The sequence below is a fragment of the Oncorhynchus mykiss genome, chromosome 19 (genome assembly GCF_013265735.2).
Source record: "Oncorhynchus mykiss isolate Arlee chromosome 19, USDA_OmykA_1.1, whole genome shotgun sequence".
In the NCBI taxonomy this organism is placed as follows: Eukaryota; Metazoa; Chordata; class Actinopteri; order Salmoniformes; family Salmonidae; genus Oncorhynchus; species Oncorhynchus mykiss.
The window spans coordinates 54,712,565-54,731,253 of NC_048583.1; the positions used below are offsets into that span (position 1 = coordinate 54,712,565).

Genomic DNA, 18,689 nt, shown 5'->3' on the forward strand with positions numbered 1-18,689 from the left:
ATATAGCCTTCTGTAGCGCATCCCCAAAAAAACTATAGCGCCGCAATACATCTGTTTATTGCAGAAATTGTGCATAGTATACGTTGTATTGTAATGCTGGTGCGGTAAAATAATCTAGTCAAGTTTAAGGAATTACAGTGTCAACTAATCCAAGTGTAGGCTGTGAAACAATGTAAATAGAGAAGACTACAATGTGGTCAGCGGCAGATCAAAATAGCAGCACAAAGTCTCTGGGTGTAAAGAGGAGTTGGCCATGGTGTTATGTCATAATTTCCTCAAAGTTTGTTTGTGAAATCCAGAAAATCACATTGTAGGATTTTTAATGAATTTATTTGCAAATTATGGTGGAAAATAAGTATTTGGTCACCATTTGGTCACCTACAAACAACCAAGATTTCTGGCTCTCACAGACCTGTAACTTCTTCTTTAAGAGGCTCCTCTGTCCTCCACTCGTTTCCTGTATTAATGGCACCTGTTTGAACTTGTTATCAGTATAAAAGACACCTGTCCACAACCTCAAACAGTCACACTCCAAACTCCACTATGGCCAAGACCAAAGAGCTGTCAAAGGACACCAGAAACAAAATTGTAGACCTGCACCAGGCTAGGAAGCCTGAATCTGCAATAGGTAAGCAGCTTGGTTTGAAGAAATCAACTGTGGGAGCAATTATTAGGAAATGGAAGACATACAAGACCACTGATAATCTCCCTCGATCTGGGGCCTCACGCAAGATCTCACCCCGTGGGGTCAAAATGATCACAAGAACGGTGAGCAAAAATCCCAGAACCACACGGGGGACCTAGTGAATGACCTGCAGAGAGCTGGGACCAAAGTAAGAAAGCCTACCATCAGTAACACACTACGCCGCCAGGGACTCAAATCCTGCAGTGCCAGACGTGTCCCCCTGCTTAAGCCAGTACATGTCCAGGCCTGTCTGAAGTTTGCTAGAGAGCATTTGGATGATCCAGAAGAAGATTGGGAGAATGTCATATGGTCAGATGAAATCAAAATATAACTTTTTGGTAAAAACTCAACTCGTCGTGTTTGGAGGACAAAGAATGCTGAGTTGCATCCAAAGAACACCATACCTACTGTGAAGCATGGGGGTGGAAACATCATGCTTTGGGGCTGTTTTTCTGCAAAGGGACCAGGACGACTGATCCGTGTAAAGGAAAGAATGAATTGGGCCATGTATCGTGAGATTTTGAGTGAAAACCTCTTTCCATCAGCAAGGGCATTGAAGATGAAACGTGGCTGGTTCTTTCAACATGACAATGATCCCAAACACACCACCCGGGCAACGGAGTGGCTTCGTAAGAAGCATTTCAAGGTCCTGGAGTGGCCTAGCCAGTCTCCAGATCTCAACCCCATAGAAAATCTTTGGAGGGAGTTGAAAGTCTGTGTTGCCCAGCAACACCCCATAACATCACTGCTCTAGATGAGATCTGCATGGAGGAATGGGCCAAAATACCAGCAACAGTGTGTGAAAACCTTGTGAAGACTTACAGAAAACATTTGACCTCTGTCATTGCCAACAAAGGGTATATAACAAAGTATTGAGATAGACTTTTGTTATTGACCAAATACTTATTTTCCACCATAATTTGCAAATAAATTAATAAAAAATCCTACAATGTGATTTTCTGGTTTTTTTTCTTCTCATTTTGTCTGTCATAGTTGAAGTGTACCTATGATGAAAATTACAGGCCTCTCTCATCTTTTTAAGTGGGAGAACTTGCACAATTGGTGACTGACTAAATACTTTTTTGCCCCACTGTACCTATAGGCCATCATCACTGTCAATCATGAAGTATAATTATTAACATTTTACCTGTGAAACTGCATCAGTATGCCAATCATTTGATTGGGAATAGCCTATGCATTTGATTGGGAATAGCCTATGCATTTGATTGGGAATAGCCTATGCATTTCAGTGGGAATAGCCTATGCATTTTGATCATCTTGAATTACTGTTTAGTGAGCGAAGTAGAGCAGATGGTGTTAACAAACTATTAGCCTTTTTTGTATTTTGTTTAAATCAAAGCATATATCCTGCCTAGTGTGTGTGTATGTGATCTGTTCACACATCTTTGTGCTTGTCTCCCATCTCCCCTGATTTATCCCCTGTGTATTTACACCTTTGTTCTGTCTGTTGTCAGTTCGTTTTGATCGTCAAGCATACCAACGGTTTTCCCTTTGCGCTTGTCTGTTTTCTAGTTCCTGTTTTGACCTCTGCCTGCCCTCAGACTGCCTGCCGTTCTGTACCTTTTGGATTCTGATCTGGATTACTGACCTCTGCCTGCCCTTGACCTGTTGTTTTGCCGGCCCCTGTTCTAGTAATACACTTTTGTTACTTCGACACTGTCTGCATCTGGGTCTTACAACAGGCCTACATCCCCTCTGTCCAGCCTCTCTAAAATCCCTGAGTGGTTGCCTTCCTCTCCATCAACTGAGTTAGGAAGGACACTTGTATCTTTGTAGTGACTGGGTGTATTGATACACCATGCTCAAAGGGATATTCAATATCTGCTTTTTTATTTAAAAAAATAATAATAATTTAAACCCATCTGCCAATATGTGCCCTTTTTTGCAAGTCATTGGAAAACCTCCCCGGTCTTCATTGTTGAGTCTGTGCTTAAAATTCACTGCTTGACTGGGGGATCATACAGCTAATTTTATATGTGGGGTACAGAGCTGAGGTAGTAATTTAAAAAAATAATGTTAAACACTATTATTGCACACAGAGTGAGTCCATGCAACTTATCTGACTTGTTAAGCACATTTTTACTCCTGAACCTTTTTATGCTTGCCATAACAAAGGGGTTGAATACTTACTGACTCAAGACATTTCAGATGTTCATTTTTTATTAATTTGTGAACATTCCACTTTGACATTATGGGGTATTGAGTGTAAATCAGTGATACAAAATCAACATATTATCCATTTTTTATTCTGGCTGTAACACAACAAAATGTGGAAAATGTCAAGGGGTGTGAATACTTACTGAAGGCACTGTAGCACCTTTAGTTCCTGTGTCTCACTGGATTTCAGTTTATTTTTTTATTTCACCTTTTATTTAACCAGGTAGGCCAGTTGAGAACAAGTTCTCATTTACAACTGTGACCTGGCCAAGATAAAGCAAAGCAGTGCGACAAAAACTACAGAGTTACACATAAACAAACGTACAGTCAATAACACAAAATAAAAGAAAAATTGAAAAATGTATGTCCAATGTGTGCAAATGTAGGGAGGTAGGCAATACATAGGCCATAGAGGCTTAAGTAATTATTACAATTCAGCATTAATACTGGAGTGATAGATGTGCAGATGATAAATGTGCAAGTAGAGATACTGGGGTGCAAGAGAGTAAGTAATAATATGGGGATGAGGTAGTTGGGTATGCTATTTACAGATGTCTGTACCTGTACACAGCCAAATCTGTTCTTGTATATATGCCAACTTTTTAACATTTATTTTAAAAGATTTTTATAGATTTTTGGGGGGGCTGCACTTGTGACTGTTTATTGGTTGATAGGATGGTGATATGATTCTTCCATTATTGTCGCATCACAGTAAAATCACTTAAAAGAAGAATTTCAGTGCAGATGGAGCTTTGTTCTAGAAATGGCTCCGGTTGATTCTTACTGTCCTGTTCAAAAATATGTCGTTGACATATGAGTCTGAATTATAACATGTTTTGTACCTTTTTTGAACGTCTCTTCAGAGGGAACCTTTTTAGCTTTAATTCTTCTAGCACTTGAATTATTTGTGAGGGACACTTTGTTGGATTGCCAATCTGTTGAGCAAGAAGCCTAGCATCTGGAGTGAATTAATAATGAATGTTAACTTCAGATGAAATGTCCTAAAAACACTTAAAGATCAGTGAGCATTATTAAAGTGAAAAATAAAGTGAGTGTTTAAGGACCAAGTTTTGTTTAGTGGTCCTTTTATGAAGCAGATGGGCAACAACCTGTTTCCTATGCAAAAAACGACTTTTTGTACGTTGAGTTCAAACCACTTTAGGAGGGATATTAATTTAACTGCAGTTTCATCATGTGCTCTGTCTAGTCCCTTGGTCACGCCCATCTCTGGCTGGGGGATTCCCCAGTCTAGCCTGGATTGCATGACAGTCTGTGGGCTCAACCGAGCCATTGGGAGCTCATCCTCAGATGTACTGCTCTATTAATCTGATTAAATTGTTCCTCTGGCACAGCCTCCATGTAACAGCTCAGCTCTCCAGTTATGTCACAGTCCCGCCCTGAAAGACGATGCTTCCTTTTCCTTCTATTCTCAGCCTCATTTTTACCTTTTATTTCACCTTTATTTAACCAGGTAGGCCAGTTGAGAACAAGTTCTCATTTACAACTGCGACCTGGCCAAGATAAAGCAAAGCAGCGCGACAACAACACAGAATTATACATGGGATAAACAAACAGAGTCAATAATACAACAGAAGATTTGTGTGCAAATGAAGTAAGGAGTTAAGGCCACTCTTCCTTGGGTCGTTGTCAATAAGATGTTCTCACTGACCTCAATCAATTGGACAGAGGTTCATTCCTCCAATGGTTTACCCTTGTGGTCAATTACCCAGAAAATGTGACTTGCAGAAAATATAGGCCTAAACAACTGTTTGGCCAGCATTGTGCTGTATTAGGTGTGCAGTTGTATTTTATGTGTGAACTGGACACTGAGGACAGGACTATAGCATGAGCAAAGAAAGTAAACATGTAAATGTTGCATGTCATGTTTACACGCGTTCTACCTATGGGAAATGTGATACAATGGGTATCAGATGTCCAAATTAGATTTACAAACCCAGTGTTGACTTTCAATGGGGGATAGGATGTCTTCATAAAGTTTTAAATGACTAGCCTCAAATATGTATGGGTCTGAAGTTCGCATGTTTCAATAAAGGTGTGTAACCATTGATGTTGTATGCCAATTTGCTGCAGTCTCATCTGCCCTCAGTGCTTTAGTTCCATCCTCATCTGGTGAAAAGGGGAAGCATAAAATCATTTAAAAGCAATCCTATATGAACATTAAACAATGATATGCATTACTTTTATTGTTATCAAGTGTAAATAAATATCATTCAATATAGATAATCATCAATCTGCATTCGTATTCAAATACTATCAAGTCATATTACAACTAATATAACTTACCTTTTTAATGCTACAGGTATGATGAGCAGAATGACGATGGTTGTTACTGTACATGGCTGCACCTGCACTTGGAAAGTTCGTTCCCAGTGACGTCATCTCTGCCTCCCAGCTGGTCTGAAGTCTGCTCCGCTCTGGGGAGGCTGCCTGCTGCTGTGCTTAAGTGCTGGACGGAGTACCAAGAGAAAAAGCTCGGATATTGTCTCAAGGATATTCTGTATGCGGGAAATTGAACCCGTTTTCGTTGAGCCACATCAAGAACACAGACGTAACATTTGAGAGATACATTGTTGTAAGTCCCTCACTTTTTTAGACATCTTGCAAACCATTTAGCTAACTAGTATGCTGCACTTGTTAGCTCGTGGCTAGCTGGGAGGGGGGCTAGCTATATGTTATGATGGAGCGAACACAGTTAGCTAACAGTGAGAGATCGCTAGCTACAGCAACTATTAGTCGAAATAGTGATACAATATGCATTCATTTGTATTTTGCTTTGCATAGGCTAAAACAAATTACAGTTGGTCTAGTGACATGTCGGTAACGTTTGTTCATGATGTCACCGCGACAACTTTCATTCTATTGTCGGCCGAGATCACACTTTGTCGGTGCTCCAAATTCCATACAGTAGGATAACTTGGGGAAAATGTCTTTCAGCGCTCTCCAATCCTGTTCCTGGAGACGTAGGTTTTCGCTCCAAGCTTAATCTAGCGCACCCGATTCTAATAATTAGCTGGATGATAAATTGAAACAGGTTAGTTACGACTGGGGTTGGAGCGAAAACATCCAGTAGGGTTGCTCTCCAGGAACAGGGATGGAGATCCCTGATCTATTTACTGACAGAAATAAGCAACGTTTGGTATGGTGTGTGTACTGGCTATCCCTAGGCAAACAGATTTTTAAGAGAAATAGGTGGGCAGAATTAATTAATGAAATAGAAAGGGTGTGTTTTGCCCTACTGTCGGGGCAAAACTCCCCCTTCTATGGGGCAAAGTGCATTTTATTTAGAAATTTGAGTAATTGACTCCTAAAAGCTAAAGTGTAGGTATCTTATTTTAAATAAATAAAATATCGGAACCAAATGACATTGCACATCTCACTGAATATTCTCGCTATGATGAGGTTTTGATGTATGACCCTTTTTTGCCCCACTGGAGGGGGGATGTTTTCCCCGAACATACTCACATGAAATTGTACTACTTTATTAAAAGCAGATTACAATATTTTTCCTCTAAGTTGTTATTTTTATTTTATCATTTTAGATACTTTTTATTCATTATTACAGGAAAATAAACCCACAACTAATCAAATGTTATTGGTCACATACACATTTAGCAGATGTTATTGTGGGTGTAGCAAAATGGTTATGTTCCTAGCTCCAGCAGTGCAGTAGTATTTAACAATTCACAACAATATACATATCTAAAAGTAAAGGAATGTAATTAAGAAATATAAATATTAAGACGAGCAATGTACAATATAATACTGCTTTACTCATCTCCTATGTATAAACTATGTAAACATTATTAAAGTGGCCGGTGATTCCATGTCTATACAGTGCCTTTGGAAAGTATTCAGACCCCTTGACTTTTTCCACATTTTGTTACTTTACAACCTTACTTTGAAATGGATTAAATAGTTTCCCCCCCTCTTCAATCTTCTCACACTACCCCATAATGACAAAGTGAAACAGGTTTTTAGATTTTTTTTTGCAAATGGATTAAAAATAAAGAACATAACTTATTTACATAAGTATTCAGACCCTTTGCTATGAGACTCGAAATTGAGCTCAGGTGCATCCTGTTTCCATTGATCATCCTTTAGATGTTTCTACAACTTGATTGGAGTCCACCTGTGGTAAATTCAATTGATTGGACATCATTTGGAAAGGCACACAGCCATCTATATAAGATCCCACAGTTGACAGTGCATGTCAGAGCATAAACATTCAAAAAAGGCAATCATCTCTGCGCACTCCACCAATCAGGCCTTTATGATAGTTGCTAGACGGAAGCCTCTCCTCACTGAAAGGCAAAGGACAGCCTGCTTGGAGTTTGCCAAAAGGCATCTAAAGACTCTCAGACCGTGAGAAACAAGATTCTCTGTTCTGGTGAAACCAAGATTGAATTATTTGGCCTGAATGCCAAGCATCACGTCTGGAGGAAACCTGGTACCATCCCGATGTTGAAGCAAGTCTCAATGTCCTTGAGTGGCCCAGCCAGTGCTCGGACTTGAACCCGATCGAACATCTCTGGAGAGACCTGAAAATGGCTGTGTAGCAACTCTTCCCATTCAACCTGACAGAGCTTGAGAGGATCCGCAGAGACGAATGGGAGAAACTTCCCAAATACACGTGTGCCAATCTTGTAATGTCATACCCAAGAAGACTCTGGGCTGTAACCGCTGTCAAAGGTGTTTCAACAAAGTACTGAATAAAGGGTCTGAATACTTATTTAAATGTCATTTTTCAGTTGTATTTTTTTTATTGATAAGGGAAGAAAACCGTTTAATACATTTTATATTTAAGCTGTAACAAAATGTGGAAAAAGTCAAGGGGTCAGAATACTTTCCGAAGGCACTGTATATAGGGCAGCAGCCTCTAAGTTGCAGGGATGAGTAACCAGGTGGGAGCCGGCTAGTGATGGCCATTTAACAGTCTGATGGCCGTGAGATAGAAGCTGATTTTCAGTCTCTCTGTCCCAGCTTTGATGCACCTGTACTGACCTCGCCTTCTGGATGATAGTGGGGTGGTTGATGTCCTTGATCTATTTTGCCTTCCTGTGACATCGGGTGCTGTAGGTGTCCTGTAGGGCAGGCATTGTGCCCCTGGTGATGCGTTGGGCAGACCGCACCACCCTCTGGAGAGCCCTGCGGTTGTGGGAGGTGCAGTTGCCGTACCAGGCGGTGATACTTCCCGATAGGATGCTCTCAATTATGCATCTGTAAGAGTTTGAGGTTCTTTAGGGGCCAAGCCACATTTCTTCAGCCTCCTGAGGTTGAAGAGGCGCTGTTGTGCCGCCTTCACCACACTTTCTGTGTGGGTGGACCATTTCGTATGGTCAGTGATGTGTACGCCAAGGAACTTGAAGGTTTCCACCTTCTCCACTGCGGTCCCGTTGATGTGGACAAGGGTGTGCTCCCTCTGCTGTTTCCTGAAGTCTACGATCAGATCTTTCATTTTGTTGACGTTAAGGGAGATGTTATTTTCCTGGCACCATTCCGCCAGGGCCCTCACCACCTTCCTGTAGGCTGTCTCGTCATTTTTGGTAATCAGGCCTACTACTGTTGTGTCATCTGCAAACTTGATGATTGATTTGTAGGTGTGCGTGGCCACACAATCATGGTGAAAAGGGAGTACATGAGGGGTCTGAGGATCAACGGAGAGGTGATGTTTCCTACCTTCACCACCTGGGGGTGGCCCATCAGAAAGTCCAAGACCCAGTTGCATAGGGCAGGGTTCAGACCCAGGGTCCCATGCTTAATGTTGAGCGTGGAGGGTACTATGGTGTTGAAGGTTGAGCTGTAGTCAATGAATGCAGTGAGCTGGCATCATTTGTTGGGGCGGTGAGAAAATTAGTGGGTCTAGGGTGTCCGGTAAGGTTCAGGTAATTTGATCCTTAACTAGCCTCTCAAGGCACTTCATGATCCCATAAATGAGTGCTACGGGGTGAAAGTCATTTAGTTCCGTTACCTTTGCTTTCTTGGGTACAGGAACAATGGTGGACATATTGAAGCATGTGGGGACCGCAGACTGGGATAGGGAGAGATTGAATATGTCCATAAACACTCCAGCCAGCTGGTCTGCACATGCTCTGAGCCGGCAGCCTTGCCAGGGTTAACACGTTGAAATGTCTTACGTTGGCCACGGAGAACAAGAGCCCACAGTCCTTGGGATTGGGCTGCGTCGGGGGCACTGTTTTTCTCAAAGTGGGCAAAGAAGGTGTTTAACTTGTCTGGGAGCAAGAAGTCGTTGTTTGCGACATGTCTGGTTTTTCCTTTGTAGTCCGTGATTGTCTGTAGACCCTGCCACATACGTCTTGTCTGAGCCGATGAATTGCGACTCCACTTTGTCTCTGTACAGACGTTTTTGCCATTTTTGATTGCCTTACGGAGGGAATAACTACACTGTTTGTATTCAACCATATCCCCAGTCACGTTGTCATTGTTAAATGTGGTGTGCGCCACAGTTTTCTGTGAATGCTGCAATCTATCCATGGTTTCTGGTTTGGGTAGGTTTTAATTCGAGGTCGACCGAATATGATTTTTCAACACCGATACCGATTATTGGAGGACCAAATAAAGCCGATACCGATTAATCCGCCGTTTTTTTATTTGTATATATATTTTTATTTTTAATGTATTTGTAATAATGACAATTACAACAATACTGAATAAACACTTATTTTAACTTTTTAACATCAATTAAATCAATTTAGCCTCAAGTAAATAATGAAACATGTTCAATTTGGTTTAAATAATGCAAAAACAAAGTGTTGGAGAAGAAAGTAAAAGTGCAATATGTGCTATGTAAGAAAGCTAACGTTTCAGTTCCTTGCTCAGAAAATGAGAACATATGAAAGCTGGTGGTTCCTTTTAACATGAGTCTTCAATATTCCCAGGTAAGAAGTTTTAGGTTGTATTTATTATAGGAATTATAGGACTATTTCCCTCTACACCATTTGTATTTAACTAAACGTTGACTATTGGATGTTCTTATAGTCACTTTAGTATTGCCAGTGTAACAGTATAGCTTCCGTCCCTCTCCTCGCTCCTCCCTGGGCTCGAACCAGCAACACAATGACAACAGCCACCACATCGAAGCAGCGTTACCCAAGCAAAGCAAGGGAAACAACCACGCCAAGGCTCAGATCGAGTAGCGCGCGCTAACTAGCCAGCCATTTCACTTCGGTTACACCAGCCTCATCTCGGGAGTTGATAGGCTTGAAGTCATAAACAGCGCAATGCTTGACGCACAATGAAGAGCTGCTGGCAAAACGCACGAGAGTGCTGTTTGAATGAATGTTTACAAGCCTGCTTCTGCCTACCACCGCTCAGTCAGATACTTCAATACTTGTATGCTCAGTCAGATTATATGCAACGCAGGACACACTAGATAATGTCTAGTAATATCATTAACCATGTGTAGTTAACTAGTGATTATGATTGATTGTTTTTTTATAAGATACGTTTAGTGCTAGCTAGCAACTTACGCAAATGCAGTAAGCCATGGTAACAGGCAGTCAGTCTCCTTGTGGAGTGCAACGAGAGAGAGGCAGGTCGTTATTGTGTTGGACTAGTTAACTGTAAGGTTGCAAGATTGGATCTCCCGAGCTGACAAGGTGAAAATCTGTCGTTCTGCCCCTGAACGAGGCAGTTAACCCACCGTTTCTAGGCCGTCATTGAAAATAAGAATGTGTTCTTAACTGACCAGTTCGACAATAAACTGATTTGTTCCATAAAGTCCATCATTTATCATATAGCCACTTGTTGTTAGCGTGTTCAGCCCAGTAATCCATCTTCATGAGGCGCGAGCACTACGTCCAGACTAAAACTCAAAGTTCCATTACAGGTCATGGAAACAAGTCAAACGATATATGGAATCAATCTTTAGGATGTTTTTAACATAAATCATCAAGGTTCCAACCGGAGAATTCCATTGTCTGTAGAAAAGCACTGGAACGAGAGCTAACTCTGTCGGGACTGCGCGTCACGAGCCTGAGACACTATGCCAGACCCATGACTCATTCAGCTCCCATTCCCCCCCCTCCTTTATAGCAGAAACCTGAAACATGTATTTAAATACGGTTGACATCTAGTGGAAGCCTTAGGAATTGCAACTTGACCCCATAGACACTGTGTATTCGGTAGGCCAAGCTTTGAAAAACTACAAACCTCAGATTTCCCACTTCCTGGTTGAATTTTTCTCAGGTTTTCACCTGCCACATACATGAGTTCTGTTATACTCACAGACCTCATTCAAACAGTTTTATAAACTTCAGTGTTTTCTATCCAATACTACTAATAATATGCATATATTAGCATCTGGGACTGAGTAAGAGGCATTTCACTCTGGGCACGCTATTCATCCAAAAGTGAAAATGCTGATCCCTATCCCAAACAGGATATCCCAGGTCGCGTGATCAAAACAATCTTGAAGCATGGATTCCAATTGGTCAAACCAGCGTTGAATTGACCTTAGCACGGGTACTTCCTGTTTGAGTTTAGGAAGGGAGGAGCAAAATGGGGTCGTGGTCTGATTTGCCAAAGGCGGGGCGTGGGAGGGCTTTGTTGGTGTCTCGAAAGGGGACGTAGCAGTGATCCAGTGTTTTTCCAGAGCGATTACTACAGTCAATGTGTTGATAGAACTTCAATAGCGTTTTCCTCAAATTTGCTCTGTTAAAATCCTCAGCTGCAATAAATGTGGCCTCATGATATGTGGTTTCCAGTTTGCATCATTATTTACAAGGTAATGATGGTGAGTTTACAGAAAATAACTAATGTTATGAGTGTGTCGGAATAAAAGTAGGTAATTCTATCTGAACATTTTAGAACTCCTGCACCGTCTCATCACAGATGGATTTGGTCTTGTTGCTGTAGCAGCCCAGTAACCACGGCAGATATGGATTTTTTTGGGGGGCCTCTAACAATTTATTTGGGTGGGTGGGGGGGGGGTCAAGGAGGCCGATGGCCGATATTCAATATCATTGAATTAGAACATTTTGACGTTTCCCCAGAAACCCATGAATGCATTAATGCACACATTTTAAAATCAAACAATACATTTGGGTAAAAACTAAGTAATCTAACTACATAACATAATGGTAATAATTTTATTTGAGTGGTAAATCTCTTGAGAAACTGGGTACATTTTAAGATGGCATAGTCGTCTGTGGTGCTACAGATTTGGGACCTATTTTAAAAATCAAATACAATTTTATTGGTCACATACACATGGTTATTGCGAGTGAAGGGCAATGCTTGTGCTTCTAGTTCTGACAGTGCAGCAATACCTAACATTTAATCTAAAAATTCCACAAGAACTACCCAATACACACATCGAAGTAAAGTAATGGAATAAGAATATATACATATGAATATACTATGTAAAATGTTTTTATCAATATTTGCATAGAAGCATCACTCCCAGCATATCATGACTGTGTGGAAGGACATCATATAGGCACTGCTGTTAGTTTGAGAATATAAAATTATCATCGTCATGATTTCTGATCACGGATGCTTCTGAAACTATATTTTTCGTCCTTTTCCGTGATCGAGTGTATATATACTGGACAAAAATATAAAATGCAATAATTTGTTAGATATTACTGTTTGAGTTCATATAAGGAAATCCGTCAACTTAATTGCATTAAGCCCTAATCTATGGATTTTACATTACTGGGCAGGGGTGCATCTACTGGGGAGCCAGGCCCAGCCAATCCAGAAATATTTTTTTCCCACTAAAAGGTTATATTGCAGACAGAAATACTCCTCAGCACCACCCACCTCAGACGATCCTGCAGGTGAAGAAGCCGGATGTGGAGGTCCTGAGCTGGCGTGGTTACACGTGGTCTGCAGTTGTGAGGCCGTTTGGACATACTGTCAAATTCTCTTAAATGATATTTGAGGCAGCTTATGGTAGAGAAATAAACATTACATTATCTGGCGACAGCCCTGTAGTCAGTATGCCATTTGCATGTGCCATTGTGTAGTGTGACAAAGCTGCACATTTTAAAGTGCCCTTTTATTGTCCCCAGCATAAGGTGCACCTTTGTAATGTTAATGATTTTTAACCGCTTCTTCATATGCCACACCCGAGGTGGATGGATTATCTTGTCAAAGGAGAAATGCTTACTAATAGGGATGTGCACAAACTTTGAGAAAAATAAGATTTTTGTGCTATAGAACATTTGTATTTATTTTTTTAACCTCATGAAACATGGGACACTTCATGTTGCGTTTTTATATTTTTGTTCAGTGTATATTTTTCAGCTGCCAGGACACATCTAAACAATTCAGCTGCCAGGAAGACTCGATTGGCTTATTCAACTATCTGTCAAGAACTGGGTGCTTTGTAACTCGCTGTAACTTGCTTACTGCTATGATTGGATAGAGTGAGGCCGTAACTCTGTTCCTTTTCAGTTCTCCTCACATCTCTCTCCATCACTCATATCACTTTCTGAAGCTACTATGAGAACTAGCTCAAAGGCAATGCACATTTATAGCTTAGTAGAAAATGTCATATCTGACAAGGAGAGTAAGTGCAGAGAAATATTTGCCCGACTTTATAGCGGCTCGGGTTATTGGTCATTCTCTAGTTGCGACAGTTGTAGAGACGTTAAGTTATTTCATGTCTGTGCAACAAGGAAACTGACAGTTGCAGAGACTGTCTAAAGACATTTCAACGGAGTAAAAATTAAATGTTTTGACTAGCGATACTTGTCGTATTGTAATTGTCATCAGACATGTCGTTAGACCAAGTATAAACCGACCTAACGTCTCTCACAATGCTATAGCTTGCTTTCTAACTACAGACGCTAGCTGTATAGCTAATGCCTGCCATTTGTATAGCTAGGTTATTATTGGGCTGTTTAGTGATAGTTCTGGGCTAAAGGTAACGTTATCTAGCTCGAGCCTGCCTGCTGTTATTTGGTAAATATAGCTAGTATTGGATTGATAAATGCTCCAAAATTTGACTAAATATCCATCTGTATAATGTCAACGTGATTAAAGCTGTCAGGCAATAATTATGCATTTGTACACATTAAATGTATTAGACATAATAAAGCTAGCTAGTTTCAGCCAATGGCTGTTGGACAAAGCTAGGAAGTAGGTTGAACTAAATGTGCATGCCATGATGCTTCACTTACCATAAAATAAGCATCACAAAAAGATTGAAGTGGCATAATTCTGGCTTGTTATCAACAGAAGTCTGTGTCTAGAACCATCAAAATATTTACGCTTGGAGACCTATGTCCTCATGCACCAGGCCAGCATTTACCAAACTCGGTTCTGGTGCAGGTTTTTGCCCTAGCACTACACCTCTGACTCAAATAATGACCTCATCAAGCTTTGTTGTGAATCAGCTGTGTAGTGCTATGGCCAAAACCAAAACGTCCACCCCTTGTGGTCCCCAAGACCGAGTTTGGGAAACGCTGCGCTGGGCTAATTCATTATGTGCTTAATGAATGCTCTCTGTTCTGTACAATAACAGATTTTGCTAGTATGCCCCGCAAAGAAAAAAACGAGTTCTCTGACGAGCCGTGTATGGGCTCCTTTAGGTTGTAATGCTTGCTTGGCCACTGACACACCCGGCACCACTGTACTCCTCCCTATATCCGGTCAGACTGCAGCAGAGCAGATATCCCAATGTATTTTCCATATCCTCTCTTCTATAGAGGGAACAGGAAGCTAGAAGCAGGCAGGAGGTATGTGTGTTCCAGGAAACACACCTTAACCTTTGAACCCTGGTCTCCTCCATGATCTCTCCTCAGAATGTTTTTTATTTTCAAGGGCTGACTGCTGACCACACCTTATTACACTTCAACAGTCTTCACAAATATCTCACTTCCGTTGGGGCTTAGGAGCCATAAGAGGATTACATGTTCGAGTCGAAGCTAACCACATGGGACCTGTATTAAGTGGCTGGTTTGTTGTGCTGATTAATTTGATAAGCAGTGTCTGTTACTTTGGTGTAACAGACACTATCAATATGGCATAAGCAAAGAACACAAAATTATGCACTGATTATATAGATGTTATAGCGTAGCATCTCTGAATTTAAACATTGTGCCCATTTTTTTAAGTAATACTAATTATGATTCATACAAAATGCTCCTCTACTGTACTGTTTGATGTTGAAGTCTGCTTGTGGCTAAAAAATGTGACCAATAACATTTGATTTCAGTTTTGTCAATCTTTAAAGAGCACAAAGTATGTAGCTTATTTCAGGTGTGGCATATCAAACCTCACTAGGGTAGGGGGCACTATTTTCACTTCCGGACGAAAAGCGTTCCCAAAGTAAACTGCCTGCTACTCAGGCCCTGAAGCTAGGATATGCATATAATTGGTTGATTTGGATAGAAAACACTAAAGTTTCCAAAACTGTTAAAATAATGTCTGAGTATAACAGAACTGATTTGGCAGGTGAAAACCTGAGAGAAATCCATCCAGGAAGGGGGATTTTTTTATGTTTGTAGTTTTCTATTTGAATGCCATTACAGTATCCTTTCACTTAGGACTGAAATTGCACTTCCTATGGCTTCCATTAGATGTCAACATTAGAAATTGTTTCAGGCTTGTATTCTGAAAAATTAGGGAGTAAGACCACTCTGAGTGGACCCAACAGTGTCCCAGAGCTTTTTCATGACTGAGAGCACACCTTTCTTGTTTACCTTTTATATTGACAACGTTATTGTTTGAAATATTATCGACTATTCAGGCTAAAAACAACCTGAGGATTGATTATAAACATCTTTTGAAATGTTTCTATGAACTTTACGGATACTATTTGGATTTTTCGTCTGCCTGTTGTGACTGCATTTGAGCCTGTGGATTACTGAACAAAACGTGCGAACAAAACTGAGGTTTTTGGATATAAACAGGGGCTTTATCGAAAAAAAACAAACATTTACTGAGTAAATGGGAGTCTTGTGAGTGCAACCATATGAAGATCATCAAAGGTAAGTGATCATCAAAGGTAAGTTATTAATTTTATCTCTATTTCTGACTTCTGTAACTCCTCTACTTGGCTGGTAACTGTTTGTAATGATTTGTCTACTGGGCGCTGTTCTCAGATAATCGCGTGGTATGCTTTCGCCGTAAAGCCTTTTTGAAATCTGACGCCGTGGAAAATGTACAGAACAATTCCGGAGTTTACTGGAAAGTTTCCAACCCGTTGCAACCTTAATAATTACACAGGTGCACCTTGTGCTTGGGACAGTAAAAGGCCACTCTAAAATGTGCAGTTTTGTCACAACACAATGCCACAGATCTCAGTCTCACGTTTTGACGGAGCGTGCAATTGGCATGCTGACTGCAGGATTCTCCATTGTCGTGCCATTCATCTGCCGCCATCACCTCATGTTTTCAGCATGATAACGCACGGCCCCATGTCGCAAGGATCTGTACACATATTGAAGAGCCATTGAGGTGGAGTGGGACAACATTCCACAGGCCACAATCAACAACCCGATGAGCTCTATGCGAAGGAGATGTGCCGCGCTGCATGAGGCAAATGGTGGTCACACCAGATACTGACTGTTTTTCTGATTCACGCCCCTACATTTTTGTTTTATGTACTGTATCTGTGACTGACAGATACATATCTCTATTCCCATTCATGTGAAATCCATAGAATAGGGCCTAATGAATGTGTTTCAATTGACTGATTTTCTAAAATGAACCCTTACTCTGTAAAAATCTTTGAAATTCTTGCATGTTGTGTTTATAGTAAGTGTTGGGGTTCGTTTCCTTGTTCCTTGTCAATCATTGGCTCATTGGTGAAATTAGCATTATGACAATATCTTTAATTAAATCAATTTGATCATAAATCAAAACCTTTTATTAATGCAATTACAGACAGAAGTTGACAATCAGGAACATAGCACCCATGTTCTGCAAAATAGAAAAGGTCTCAAGTTGCTTTTATTAAACCTGAAGTCCAACCTGTGACTGCCTACGTCATTACCTTTTACTCATGAGACCAACACCAACACTTTTTATAAGAGGCAGAGAGAGAGAACTAGAAAACAACTGTGTAACAATATTAAAACCTCATAATGTTAATAGATAGATAGATTGTTAATCTATAGTCTAGGACCCTACAAATGTAAGGAGGGAGTGGTCTTATAACCCCTCCCCTTCTATTACTACAACATCAATTATTCTAATGCATCAATCATTTGGTACAGCCCCAATCATGACCCCTAGGGGAACTCCTGACATAAGTTATTGGTTTGAAATCCTCTTTGGCCGTTCGCTGACAGCAGCAACAGCAGCGAATGGCTTTTTCCTAACTTAAAATATCCATGTGAGAGAAGTTGATGAGTAAACGAGCAGGTTATCTCAGCACTTTGATTGCACCTCAATCCCACACACTAATTGGATAGCAGAGCCATGGGTCTGTTCTGAATGTATACCCTACGCCATAGGATTAGGCCTACCACTTAAAGGCTTGCAAAGTGTACAGTAAAGCTATCAGCACTATCACATGTGTTGTGCTTGTTGATGTTTTGCATGGAGTATGAATGTGGAGGGCCTTAGCATGTTCATTTTTGCACAAACATTTTATTGGCCTTTTTTTGTTTTTACCTTGTCACCTCGGGGATTTGATCTGGCAACCTTTCAGTTACTAGTCCAACGCTCTAATCTCTAGGCTACCTGCCGCCCCGGTATACAGTGCAGTCAGAAAGTGTTAACAAACGTGGAAAAAGGGAAGGGTTATTATGTTACAGCCTTATTTGAAAACATTTATAAAATGTATTGTTTTCCCCTCATCAATCTACATGTAATACCCCATAATGACAAAACAAAAAACGTGTTTTAGAAATACCCTATTTAGATAAGTATTCAGACCCTTCCTTTGCTATGAGACTGGAAATTGAGCTAATGTGCGTCATGTTTCCATTGATCATCCTTGATGTTTCTACAACTTGACTGAATATACCACAGGTGGACTCCAATCAATTGGACATGATTTGGAAAGGCTCATTCTCATCATGTGAAATCCATAGAATAGGGCCTAATAAATTTATTACAATTTATTGATTTCCTTAAATGAAGTGTAACTCAGTAAAATCTTTGAATTTCTTGCATGTGGTGTTTTTATATTTTTATTTTGCATATTACACCACATCTGACAGCCCACTTGGAGTTTGCCAAAAGGCACCTAAAGGACTGACCATGAGGAACAAGATTCTCTGGTCTGATCAATGCAAAATTGAACTCTTTCGCCTGACTGCCAAGCATCAAGCTTGTAGCGTCATACCCAAGAAGACTCAAGGTTATAATCGCTGCCAAATGAGCTTCAGCAAAGTACTTAGTAAAGGGTCTGAATACTTACATAAATGTGACGTTTCAGAAATTGCAAAAAAAACAAAACAGTTTTTGCTTTGTCATTATAGGGTATTGTGTGTAGATTGATGAGGAAAAATAATATTAATACATTTTAGAATAAGGCTGTAAAATAAAATGTGGAAAAAGTCAAATGGTCTGAATACTTTCCGAATGCCCTTCATGGTTCTTATGTAAGAACAATGGTGCAACTTTAATACAAATGTTATTTTATAACAAATGCACTTTCTCCCACCTTTTTCTTGTTGCTATGTGCGTAATGGCAAAGTTAACCAGCATTTTGGTGTTGAGAACAATGCGGTGGGAGGCAGCAGCAAGTTGAGAAGCCGAGAAAACAGCCCTTGCCTAAGAAAAGTGAGGAGCGAGGAAACCCCAACTTAAATAGGTCTGTAATCAACAGCCTAACTTAAATGTGCCTGACTTTATAAATGATCCATGTATATCTACAGAAATA

The 18,689-nt window shown here is 40.4% G+C and overlaps 1 protein-coding gene across 3 annotated transcripts in view; it reads left to right on the forward strand.

Annotated features, from left to right (window-relative positions):
- Window positions 1–5,208: 5,208 nt before the first annotated feature.
- Window positions 5,209–18,689, forward strand: part of LOC110498124 (unconventional myosin-VI) — a 98,183-nt gene continuing 84,702 nt past the window's right edge. For 2 of the 3 annotated variants that reach the window (XM_036955103.1, XM_036955104.1), the window contains exon 1: window positions 5,211–5,456. The gene's annotated coding sequence lies outside the window, so the exon portion shown is untranslated. Of the gene's footprint in view, window positions 5,457–18,689 lie in introns of all 3 variants that reach the window. The other variant, XM_036955105.1, reaches the window with a different exon arrangement.